General features: G+C 37.6%; 1 protein-coding gene across 7 annotated transcripts in view; it reads right to left on the bottom strand.

The window, feature by feature from the left end:
* Positions 1-12,551, bottom strand: part of SULF2 (sulfatase 2) — an 84,409-nt gene that overhangs the window by 52,729 nt on the left and 19,129 nt on the right. The gene's annotated exons all lie outside the window — the stretch shown is intronic.

Below are 12,551 nucleotides of genomic sequence, written 5' to 3'. Positions count from 1 at the left end.
CTGGTGCACAAAGCCTTTCTAACCGAAGGGGATGGTCCATGGCGGGCGGAAGAAGGGGAATTTAATTGCCCCTCATAGTCTGTGCTCTTCTCGTCCCCTATCGCTAGCGCTTGCGAGTGCTGCCAGCCCCACGCAGCAGCTACCCCTCAGCCCCAGCGCTCTGGGGCGGAGGACGGAGGGGACGAGACTCCAAAGGGGCTGAAGGCCTGCGTCTGCCCCGGACCCTGCCCCGAGATAGCTGTGAGGGTGAGCCTAAAGACTTCTAAAAGGTCATGCTAACACAGACGCCGTTCCACTGGTGCAGTTGAAATTAAAGGGCCCGATATTCATTAGTAATTAAGAAAAGCTTAACAAAGCTCTTGGAGGTAGAGACTGTGTTCACAGAAGGTGCTGCCTACACCACTTGCAACCAGTTACATTTTACTCCTGGAATTTGTTTGACTAACTGTCTAAATTGGTACGTTCTTCACTGGACACTTTAAAGACCTCTTTAAGAAAGTATCTTTAAAAGTACCTTTCAAAGATACTAGCAGATTAACATGCTAAAAAAAAAAAAACCACACACACACACACACACATACAAAAACCACCACAAAAACCACAAGAATGAATATATGCTGATAGTGTCAGACATTCAGCACAGGTTACCCCAGAAATTCCTGACACTTCTTATTACATCTAATATTCTGTCCAATTTATGATTTATTAGGACTTTTGCTTTAAAACAACCATTGCCCCCAGTGACCTCATCTGGGCTGGAGAAGGCTAACAGTCTTGAACAATTTTTCACTGTTGGGTCTGTTCTTGGCTATGCATAGACAGATCCTAAATAAACAATTTGGGGTGTTTAAACATCTTGCCGTATGATACTGTACAGTGAAATGGCACACACTTCCTCCAAACACAAGGATGTCACTTCTAAGTTAACAAATGTGCCCCTGTATGGACAAGAATAAGCAATAGAGGTGAAACACTGTATGTCAGTACTACAGCGTTCACACTAGGGGCTGCAACAGCACAACTGTATTGGAATAAATAAACCACTCCATAACAGGGAGTTACACTAATCATAGACTCACATGATGTGCATAAAACAGGACCTACATCTCACTAACATTGTGATAAAATTCTTTTACTGCTTTCTGAGATAACATTCAACATTTAGCTAGCAACTTTCAACTCACAATGAAACAATTCACAGGATTTTACAACACACATATGAGCCAGGATGTCCTGATTCTGCACATTTTAGACATAAATTAGTGTCTAAAGGCAGCTGAGTCACCCAGAGTCAAACAGCCTTTCAGGCCAGGAACAGAACAAGGAGCCCAGCATTCCTCTGCCCTAACCACAGACCAACAGTTTGCAACCTGCAACATGCAACCTCTATAAACTACCTCTAAAGGGACTGCAAGCAGTAACTACAAAGCCAAAGAAAATACTAAGTTTGCTATACAGTGGTTCACATTGAAGAAGAAAATTTACTATCTCCCTATTTCTAGAGGACTGCGAGTGGGATTTTCCATTTTAATAAACACATGACCTAATATAAAGCTACAACTTCATTAATATAAACTACAAGCATCAAAAGATACTAAGAATTGTGTTAGTGACGTTAGTCTAGGAATCTAAATTTGATTTCATGTCACTGGAAAATCTGTCACAATAGATTGCTCGTTTCAACAAAAGAGTACATTCACCTCACAGGGAGTGCACATAATTTCCATTAATGTTAATGGGAGTTATGCAAGTGCATTAAAAGGATAATACAGCCCCTGCTCTGAAACAACCCTGCAAAGTGGAAGGTGCTTCCTCTTCAAGAGAATGGCATTTTCATCTCACGCATTTCAAAAGAACTTGATCTGGCACGGTTACAAAACAGGATGAGTAACAACTGTTATGCATCCAGACTTAAAGTGGTTTAGTATTTCAGCTAGTTTTCCTATTGCCAGAAACTCACGGGATTCAGATGTATTTAAAATACTGTGGTTTGTTTGAAGCCTAAGGCAATAAAATCATGTGAAATTACTGGTAAAACAAGAAGGTCTGAAAACTGACTCAAGCAATGATGAAGAAACCTTTCAAGTATCTCCTTTTTAAATAAAGGAAGTAATTTTATTCACTAACTGGAAAAGGATTCCATTGGTATATATGGATCATCATAGCTGACAAGAGTTCAAAAGATAAATAAAAAAGCAAGATCATTCCTTTTCACTGCCATGCCAGATAAACTTCAGATTTCTCTCGCAGCATGCCATTGAACAGCTTGAATTTATTTTACTGTACCTCAAAAAACAAATGTTGCCTATTATCTAAATAATTTTTCTAAAATTATCCTAGGATTTACCTATTAAAGCTAGGAGAAAACAGACATGCAGTCATTTCTTGAAATATCAGACATCCATCTACGTTGTTCGCCACAAAAATTCCTTCAAAAATTTAATCTGGAGGTTCTCTGTCCACCTTCCTCTCAAGTAGTATAACACAAAAACAGTGCATGCTAGACTATTAAGTAAACTATGGAGTCGCATGTAAAGGGGAACCACTTTGATCCACCTGGCAGACAGTGGGGGGTCCACAGCATTATCTTTTACTCAGTCCTGAGACAACAGCTAAAACTTCAGGGTGTAAGAAGCACTCAGGGCAACTGTCATAAGGAAAGGGCAGCATGTCAATGACACAGAGAAGCAACTTCTGAGAAACAGGAAGACAGTCAGGAGTCCAAAAGTCATTTAAAAAAACCTCAAAAGTAGAAGATAAGCAACATGCTGTGTGAAGCGTGTCTTTTTCATAGTTGCCAATATATTGTGCTTTCAGAGCTTGAATATTGTCCTCAAGTCACATGAAACAGAAAAACAGGGTTGGGTTTCACACTTTTACATGCTTAGCCAATGCCTTCTAACTCTTCTTCAGACTTACTACTCTTTAGCTTTATATTAATTCATCATATGTAAACCTCTCACACCATTAGTCATTTAGATTTCTCCTCTCTGCTTTCATGTTTCTTAATGTGCACACACATGCTTTGAGCCATCTTTAAAGACCTAAATATAAAGCCAACAACAGAACATGAGCATGATCTCTCTTGCTTTTCCTCAATATAAATTATTACAGTAATAAGTCCACAGTTATAGTAATTACACTGGTCAGAGCTCTTATGGCAGAGTTTATAGAATTTTATTTTTTATTACTTTAAACAACTATATTTCAGTTGCATAAAATGTGTAAATATTGCTTCAACAACAAATTAAAATGCCATTAGGAAGGCATAAACAGCATAACATGCTCTACTCCTTGATCCCTCGACATGTGTTTTATATGACAGACATCAGCTCAATGATTTTAAGGGCAATTGCTTGACACTCGCCTTTTAAAGTCAAGCTGCACTTCCAATAAATGTTCAGTAACATTATAAGGGAAAATGACTTATACGTTTTGAGGTACTGCAAAAAGTGAAAAAGGGGAATCCTGCCAGGAAAAGCAAGGGAGAAGGGGGAAAAAAAAATCACCTAGTTTGCCTGATCCAAATGCTAAGCCTCATACTCTTCTGTGTGAAAATAAAGATTAAGTATAGTACACTGAATTTAGTTACAACTACAAGTTTGCAACACTTAATATAATTCTAGTTTAATATTAATAAAATTAATTTTGATCATAATTTGTAACAGTGAATGCAAGCTTTTCAGCAAAATATTGAAGCAACAAAGATGATGAGGAGGCTGTAACAGCAATAAAAAGAACACCCTAGTGCACTGACAAAAGTCGTAGTTCATCTATCTCAACAACAAACCCAAAACAAATCCTTCCTGCAATGCTAAAGAGAAATTCATAAGAAAACAATAGCAGAATCCTGAAGCTCACATATAAAATTACTATCTGTGTCCTGAGTATTAATACTATAAATAATGCTCAAGGATGCATTTGAAGGATGAAGAATGTTAACTCAATGAACTACTGTTGGTCACACAGCCCATAAAAAGAACTGTAGCCTGCATTTACCCCATTTATAAGTGAGCCTTAAAATAGCAGCCTGTAAGTCAGTAATAATTGAGTAATTTATTTTAATAAAGAATTTTCCTTTTTATAAAGAATTCATATTTTTCTTTTGTGCATCCTGATCTTATTTTCCTTTGTTGGCTTTCAACGGGTGCTACAGTGCTCAGGCTGCCTCCTCTTCCAACACCTGGATGTTTTATGGATATGAAGCAATGGGCCAATCATCAACTGAACACATTGTTTAATTGATAATTAGCTGCACTTTCAGCACAATTTGGTATGTGATGCAAAATGTGAAATACTACTATACTATTTTGTGCTAAAAATTCTCCTAGGGAAGAAAACAGTCACTCCCTTATGTAAATAACATTTCCTAAGAAAATAGTAAAGTGTGTGATGATAAAATACTCCATGTCTATCTAAAAACAACTACGCTCTGATTTGTATGTATTAAAGCAGAAAAACATAAAATCAACTGCTAAAGAGGATGGCTAGAACAGCAGGCCTCAGCACGACGACCTGGAAACACTGACATGCAGATGTCTCAAGAAATGACTGCATGGCAGTGTTTCTGAGGACCCTGGGCACTCACCATTAGCCAGGGGCTCCTCACATGACTGCACTGGCTCCATATAGCCCCAGCAGCCCCGTCCTAGCACCCTGAACGGTCACCTCCCTGTCCTGCCTCTGCACATTTCACACACTGGCACGGGTATATATTCTGTGTTATGCACTTTTTGCCATAGAAAGGTTTTGTTTGCAGTCTTTGGGTTTAGGTGAACTTGATGCACCCACAGCAGAAGTACTTTCACTTACAAAGACCTGTCCTGTAGACACAAAGTCCAACTGGATGCACCCGGACTTTACCTCTATATCAGGAAAGCTAATACTACTAAGAAAAGCTACTTACTCTGCTTTTCATTGTCTTCTAATTACCACTCTGCAGCAGCTCTCCCCCTCTAGCTCAAGTATTTTATATAATAAAATACATATATATCTCTGAATCTGACCAAATATTTATATATTCTAAGCTGGGCTTCAAATGGATACTAGCAAGAAATATTAGGAGAGAAAATCACACAACTCTATGCATTTTGCACACGCAGAAAGTAATTTTCTTGTTCTCTTGCCTCAATAGCACAAGTGAGGCAAAGCTTATGGTGGGTTGTGATACCTCTTATTAGATCAACTGCTACAGATGGGAACGAACAGACACAGCCTCAGGCATATGAAGTACTTCAGATCTGAAACAGAAGCAGCTATCTTCAAAGTTAAGCTGCTCTAAATTTAACAAATGTGTTAATCAAGCCATGTGAAAGAAAAGTAGTTCAGATCTCTGATAGAGGAAGGCTTGCTAAAAAAGAAAAATGAGACAGATTGTTAAAATAAGGTAGTAACTCATCTGCTGAAAAACACAGACTTGTTACTGAGGTGGGAGAAATGAGAAGAGAGGTTAAGAAAATTACAATACATCTTTAAAACCTATGTCTAATAAGTCTATCATTTTTACCTTTTCTCAGAGTCATGAATTTTAATATTAAGGCTTATCTTTTGAAGGTGTTTTGTGGATTTCCCTTGAGGGTCAGGACTCATTCATCAGAGATGGAGTAGTTACTTTATGAGAAATGTTCATCTACCAGTCACTGGCATCTCTCTTTCTGATCATCTGCAAGGACCTTGAGGATTTTTTGATTCCCTTTGTGTAGGGTCATTTGGTGCATTTGGATATGCAGGTTACTTCCTCTGGAGACCACAGAGATATATCAGCAAGTACAGATGCAGTTTTGATAGTGTTATGATAACTTCAGTACTGGTAATGTGCAGTCTTTTGAAAGATATAATGTGCATTCTTAAAATAGAAACTACTATAATTTTGAAAAAGTTGGTTTTTAATGACAAATCAGTTTCATTTTTTTCCACCAGGTATCAAGGGTAGAGATTATTTATATAATGTTTGAGGGACATTAAAGCCATCCAAATTCTTTCTATTTGTTCAAGACAAAAAAGACATTGAAACAGAAACATATGCTGCCCCTGGCTAAAGAACAGTTTACTTTCATTTCTAAAATGTTAAAAATAAAGTTGAACCTATATATGAGCTTTAGCATCAGTGCCCTCCCTTTAGAGTTTACAATCTTCCATAAGGTAGTGGCAAGTTTTCTGCATATGAAAAAACCTAGATCAAAACTACAATACTATATACCATTAATGGCCACTGGCCCAGTGATGTCTCAAATGACAGAATTCTTTGGGTTGGAAGGGACTTAAGGATCATTCCTTCCAATCTCCTGCCACGGGCAGGGACACTTTCCTCTGTCCCAGTTTGCTCCAAGCCCTGTCCAACCTGGCCTTGATACTTTCAGTGATGGGGCAGACACAGCTTCTCTGGGCAACCTGTGCCACTCTCTCAGGTGCTACCCTCAGATAGAAGAATTAAACATCATGGTTGCCCTTCTGGCTTAGAATACATATAATTTCTGATTTCCATAATTATGTCTTATTCTGAATTCAGAGAGAAATGTATTAATAACTAGAAGCACAGTTTATTTTTCCATCACTGCAAAGCTCTGGCCATTATCAGTAAGTGACAAATTACAGGTAAGATATCTTACTTAAAGTAAGTCTCATTTACAGGCCTAAAATAGAGAGGACTGATTTTTAAGAAGTAGTAAGCAGCCACACAAAACAGTTCTGAAAATTTATGTAGCTTTTTTTAAGTCCCGAAACTGTAGTTGAACACTCTTGATGTCTGGCAATGCAGTCTCTTTATTTGTACTTAGTTCACTTTGTGTTATTAGTATGCTCATCATTCTCATGACTGACTCCAGCGGTAATTCTTGAGAATCCCAAAGTACAGTCACTACTTCCCATGCCAAACAGGAGTGTCTGACATGACCTCTGAGTATATTTCCACAGAGATTATTTTTCACAGACAGGTTGAGCCTCACAGACTAGAGCTGCAAATCTCAGGACACTTGAAAAATTTCGTATGCCCAGTTTAGAAGTCCATATATGAAGTGCCCAGAGCCTTCTGACTTAGCTCCACGCTTTGTCATCTTCTGTGCTGCTGCAGTGAGGCACAGAGATGATGCACCAAATAGAATGGCAAACAAGAGTTCTTTAGTCCCTTTTCACCTGAGAAGAAAAAGTGAAAGCTTATACAAGAAGCCTATAGTCACTAAAGTGAAAAAAAGTTAAAAGACAAAATGACCGAGAAGATTTCAGCAGGCAATATATCCCGTTGCTGGAGGCAGAAAATTGATGGCTTGAGCTGCAGCCTAGGCCACAGTCCCAAAATCTTACATCGAGAGTATCACTACTGTTAGTTCCCTGATTGAGAAAAGGTCAACCCATGAATCTGTCTGCCAGAATATATTTTTTCTGGCTACATCCCAAACTGGCAGAAATACAGGAATAATTTAGATGGATCAAATGAATATAAACTGTCTGTATAGACAGTAAATAACAATAAATCCCTGTGTATAGGTTCCTTAACTTTAGGAAGGCAGTAAAAGCCAGGAGAGAAGAGAGAAGCAGGCCCAGAATGAAAGCCAACAAGAAACAATGGACTGCATGCAATAAAATTTAATACAGGGCATTTCCCATTCAAATGGGCCTCAGAGTTTAATGATGCAACCCGACTGATCGTATCAAACATAAATGAATTGCCCAGGAACACGCATAATTGGCAACTAAATCAATCACAGCCTCTGTTTGTGCCATCTTCCTTCTCTTTACTGGTAGAAAGCTCTTTTTCAAAGTGCTTTTGCTCTTTCAGAAAGCTTTTTATTTCTTGCACCATAGTTCAGTCAAGAATGTTAAAGAAAAAATGGTAGATTAATTACTTGAAAGAATTGGAAAACACCTCAGGATATTGTTTCTGCTTTTCCAGGGAAAAAGGGTTAAAATTAAAATAGCTGATTTTAAAATAGCTGATTTTAATGCAATTGAAAGATCATTACCAGACTCCATGGCAAACGAACAGTACGTGTAATAAACGAAAAGAGGTTGCTGCAAGAATGCTGAGATGCCACTGAGCAATGGATCTAGGGGTCTAAGATGGCTGCAGCTTCCTGACCTCACTGTGAAAGTGAATTAAGTATCACAATCACTAGATGAAAGTTTCACAAAGAAGACACAAATCCTCCAGAACGGATTTGTGTAAGGTAAGTGGACTCCATATATCTAGGAAAGACATGCATATGTCTAAGTAGATCCCAGGGGGTAAGGAGGATACAAGATAAGAATAGATCAGAGTAGGGTTTTTTCTGAAGAGGTAATAGGTTATGTGAAATGTAAGGCACAACAAGATTTCAAAGTTAATTTTTTTTTTTTTAATAGGGAAGAAGTGAGGAAGCACACAAGAGACATGATGGTGAGAATAAAATCTGTAACAGTGATGACACATCCATTAAAAGCCACAGGATGAATTTAGGCATCTAGAATGTAACTGTGCAAGGAGTTGGTACTGAAAACTAAGACAATGATGAGCACTTGCACTCAGAATAGTTGAAGTTACCCAAGACTTCTCAGTGCTGAACACTGAGCCAGTTGTAACACCAAGCTTTAGTTTATTCAAAGATAGAAAGAAAAAAGCCAAAGATCTCACCACTGCTCTATTTTTCTAACTGAATGAAGAGCCTTTGCAAGTCTTTGGTTTGCCGTGAAGGGTCTCATTACAGAAAGAGGAAGCCGGAGCCCCACATCTATGGAGATGTTGCTCTGTGCTGTAACACACGGTCCTTCGGGATCCCTGCTATTTTATCTGCCCCAGGAAGAAATTTCTATGCTTCTCTGAGCTTGCTCCCACCCACACACCTTTAGAAATGCAGACATATTTTGCTGTGCAGAAACAGCTTTGTGATACCTTAGATATTACTGTTTTCCAGGATGCAAATTCAGAACTCTTAAAATACAGAATTTCAACTGAAATCCATAGCACTGCTTCCTGCAGAAGCTGGACTGGAAGGTTTTCTTCTCTGACATGTACAACTTAACTCTCAGCTACAAATGGCTAACAAATCTTTTCCAGTTATGTAATACTGCCTCCTCTCCATTTCTGTATATTTTCATCTTTGGTGAGCAAGGTCAGGAAACAAGTCCTGTCTCTAGCTAATCCTATCTGTTGTCAATAACCAAATTCTAGGCATTGCTGAGCATATATCATTATTTTTTTCCATTATCCCATAAGAGCTCTATTTTTTATGTCCTTGGCATGTTTCTCTTTTCACTCCTTTAGCAATATTCCTTTATCCCCTGCTTTAGTAAGTGTAATTACCATCTTACAAAACCACATGAACACTTGCATCTTTGTACACACATTCACAGTAATCAACAATACTATTTCTTTTCTTTGCCAACAGTCTTGACAACTTTAAACTGTACAAGTAAACAATTTTAACTACAAAGTTTACATACCTGTGTCTTTATGCAGCATATAATTTATACTCAGAATAACAGGACCACAAGAGACAATGATGAAGAAGCAAGATTTTTTTCACTGCATTTTAAAATGGCAGCGGATGCCTTTTTTTTAGTCCTTGGAAGATTGATGATTCCATTACTTGCAGTATTCAGCAATTAAATCTCTGAGTTTAGGCTAAAGTGAGTACTTTTCCCTGCTTTGCATCTTCCATTACACTGTTATTAATCATGTTTAATCATTCATTTACCTCTCACTGCTACTGCATTTTGAGAGGACTGGCACATTATTGATTTTTGACTTTTACCCTTTAGAAGCTGGGTAAAGGGCTTTGCAGTTGCTTAATCAAAAGTGACATGATGAGGGCAGGGGAGCTGCAGACCTCAGCGAAATAGCAACTAAACAACATGCCAAATTATGAGAAAATTAAATTTAGAGTCAACAAAGAGAGCAAAATATAATAAACAAAAATTATAGCAGATAACCTCATGAGACCACAGAGTACAAAGCACTCCTTTGCCTTGCTAAACACGTTGCTAGGAAAGAGGAGACCAAGATTAAGAAGGAAGTTAAACTACAAATTCTCACAAAAAGAAAAATGCAAAGCCATGTTCTGTTACAGAAGTGTCAGTTAATGTGATTTGGCTCAAGCAAATTCTCAGTTGTTTATCAAGTCTTTTCTCAGAGGAAGCATCACTTCAGCACTCCATCTAGCAACTGTAACAAGAACAATACACAATGTAATATTTTGATAGCTGGCTTCTTCTCTGCTTGCTAAAAAAAAGGTATTTTTAAGTCAAAGAACTCCATTTGTATCTTTTTAAAGAGTGCATAGAAACCCTTAATTTCATCTACAATATCTAGCAAATTAGGCTGTAAACAATAGATATAAGTACATTATAAACCATAAGAACAGCAGTAATGTTGGCTTTATATTTTAGAAGAAAGGCCCACAGGGGAAAAGAAAGTGCATAAGAGATTGTTAAAATTGTCAGGTTCTTGTACAACCGAGTTAGAGAGGAACAACTCGAAGGGGCAGAATTTGTGGACTTACAAATAAAAGAGCTTCAGTTCCTATTGCTCTTTCCTGAAATTCTCAGCTTTATTGGTTTTTGACCCTTGACATAATGTTTTGGTCTGTTTGTCCTAAGTTATGCCACCCCAATTCCACTAACCTCAGTGTAGAATATGAGAACCAGAGGAAATCAAATGAATTTATCAAGCAATATCTTTCATTAATGTGCTTATTTTTTCTGTGTATCGCATTATTAAAATGCGTAACACCCTGGCAAAAGACACTCTCATGATCAAACTACATGACCAGTACAACTCTCATCAGAAGTTTGCCATGCACCCTGCATCTACAGCACTTAATTGTCAGTAACTGTTTACTCTATGGCTACTATGCAGTAGTATTTCAGGTCACATGCCAGTGACCTCTCTAGGATCTCTGCTGCTGAGTAAAATCATATATTTTGTCAAAGGCCACTGCAAACATTCCAGTATGACTTATTTTGCAAGTTAAATGGGAATATGCAAGGTGTGTCATCCATACCATGACTTTAATCTGGCACAAAGAAGGCAAGTGAAGTAGTTCTGATATGAGAGGTGGCACTACTGCAGGGGAGGTGCTGTTCCCTGGCTACGTTAACTGAATGAAGATTATTAATAAACTGTTTATGAAAGTGAAGCTGACCCCTTAGAATGTGATAAATGACAGAAGAAGTTCAAGAAAGGAAAATCAATAATGATGCATCTTTAAACATAGTACACATAAGGCTACACATGTGCAAACAGCATGGGGTAACTCCCCTGGCCAGATTTTCATCTGTCTAGCAAAAGAAACTGTCAAAAAGAAAGGGTCCTTCGGGAGAAATTTGAAATTGAGGATTTCAAGACTGTACCATATACAAAAATTACTAGTAAATTTTCAAAGCCTTGTCATGTTATACCTACAAGTTGTCTGAATTCCAGTTTTTCACAATCTGCTACATTTTCATTTAAGTATAATGCAAGAAAATAAAATCGCAATGCTCTTACTCAAACAGTATGATTTGCAAGCTCTTGTATCAAAAAGGCAAGTAAAAATATAAAGTGAAAGGGAGAACATTAAAATTTAGGAAATGGTATTGTTCATACACTGTAATTCATGTATAGCCCACTCACTTTAATTGTACAATTAAAAATATTTTCATAAATGCTTCAGCATAGAGAATGCAATAACAAAATACAAGGATTGTATTTCTGGGGGTGTTCAGTGTCTTGGCAGATCAGAAGAAATATTGGTGGAAAGGCCTTCTAAACTCTGCTGAGTTGCTGAGTTCACTCTTAAGGACAGCGTATGTAAAAACTAATTGGTCAAAAAGCAGAAGGAAGAGAAAATGGAGTTACAAACCAAAAGTTTCTTACTAAGCACTACAGCACATTTGATATATTTAATTTCTAAAATACAAGTGTCTTCATCCAAATAATCCTACCAATTCATGTAATGCACAATTTTCAGTTCCCTACTAACAAAAAAACCAGCCCCAGAAGGAGACAGCAACTATTTTTCTGATCCTATGTGGCAAAGTAGTGCCAAAGTCAGATGCTGTGGAATGTAACTACACTGTAAAAACAATGCAATTATGCCTCTGTTATATTTCATAATTTGAGTAAATTAAAGCAAAATGCTCAGTGCTCACACCAGCCAGCAGCAGTAAATTCCAGTAAAACCAGTTTAAATTTGGACTACTATTTTGTATAAAATGTTAGTGCTTAAGTAATGAAGAATTTGGTTGCTTGGGTTTCATGCAGTTGATTTTATTTTACATTGCATTGCAGGAAATCTGAGCCAAAGGAGCAGGGTAGAACACAGAACAAAATATGTTTGTTGGCACATATTTCCATTTTTTGACGTCAAACAGTGTTTGAAAATATGAACCAAACTTATTTGCCTATGAGACTTGAAAAGAATATTCACCATTTTGATTCAATTCTAATGATTGACATGATTACAGCTCCAGGCAATGAGTTGGTCACACAGCCTAACAGTCTGAAAAGAGCAGCAGCAAAATTAATGGAAGACAGGAATGGAATAATGAGAGTTTGTTAGTTACTTAGACCCCAGAGATCTTGAATTCCACAATTTCTG

The sequence above is a fragment of the Agelaius phoeniceus genome, chromosome 17 (genome assembly GCF_051311805.1).
Source record: "Agelaius phoeniceus isolate bAgePho1 chromosome 17, bAgePho1.hap1, whole genome shotgun sequence".
Lineage (NCBI taxonomy): Eukaryota > Metazoa > Chordata > Aves > Passeriformes > Icteridae > Agelaius > Agelaius phoeniceus.
The sequence above is the reverse complement of the archived record's forward strand: the minus strand, read 5'-3'. Positions and strand labels throughout refer to the sequence as shown.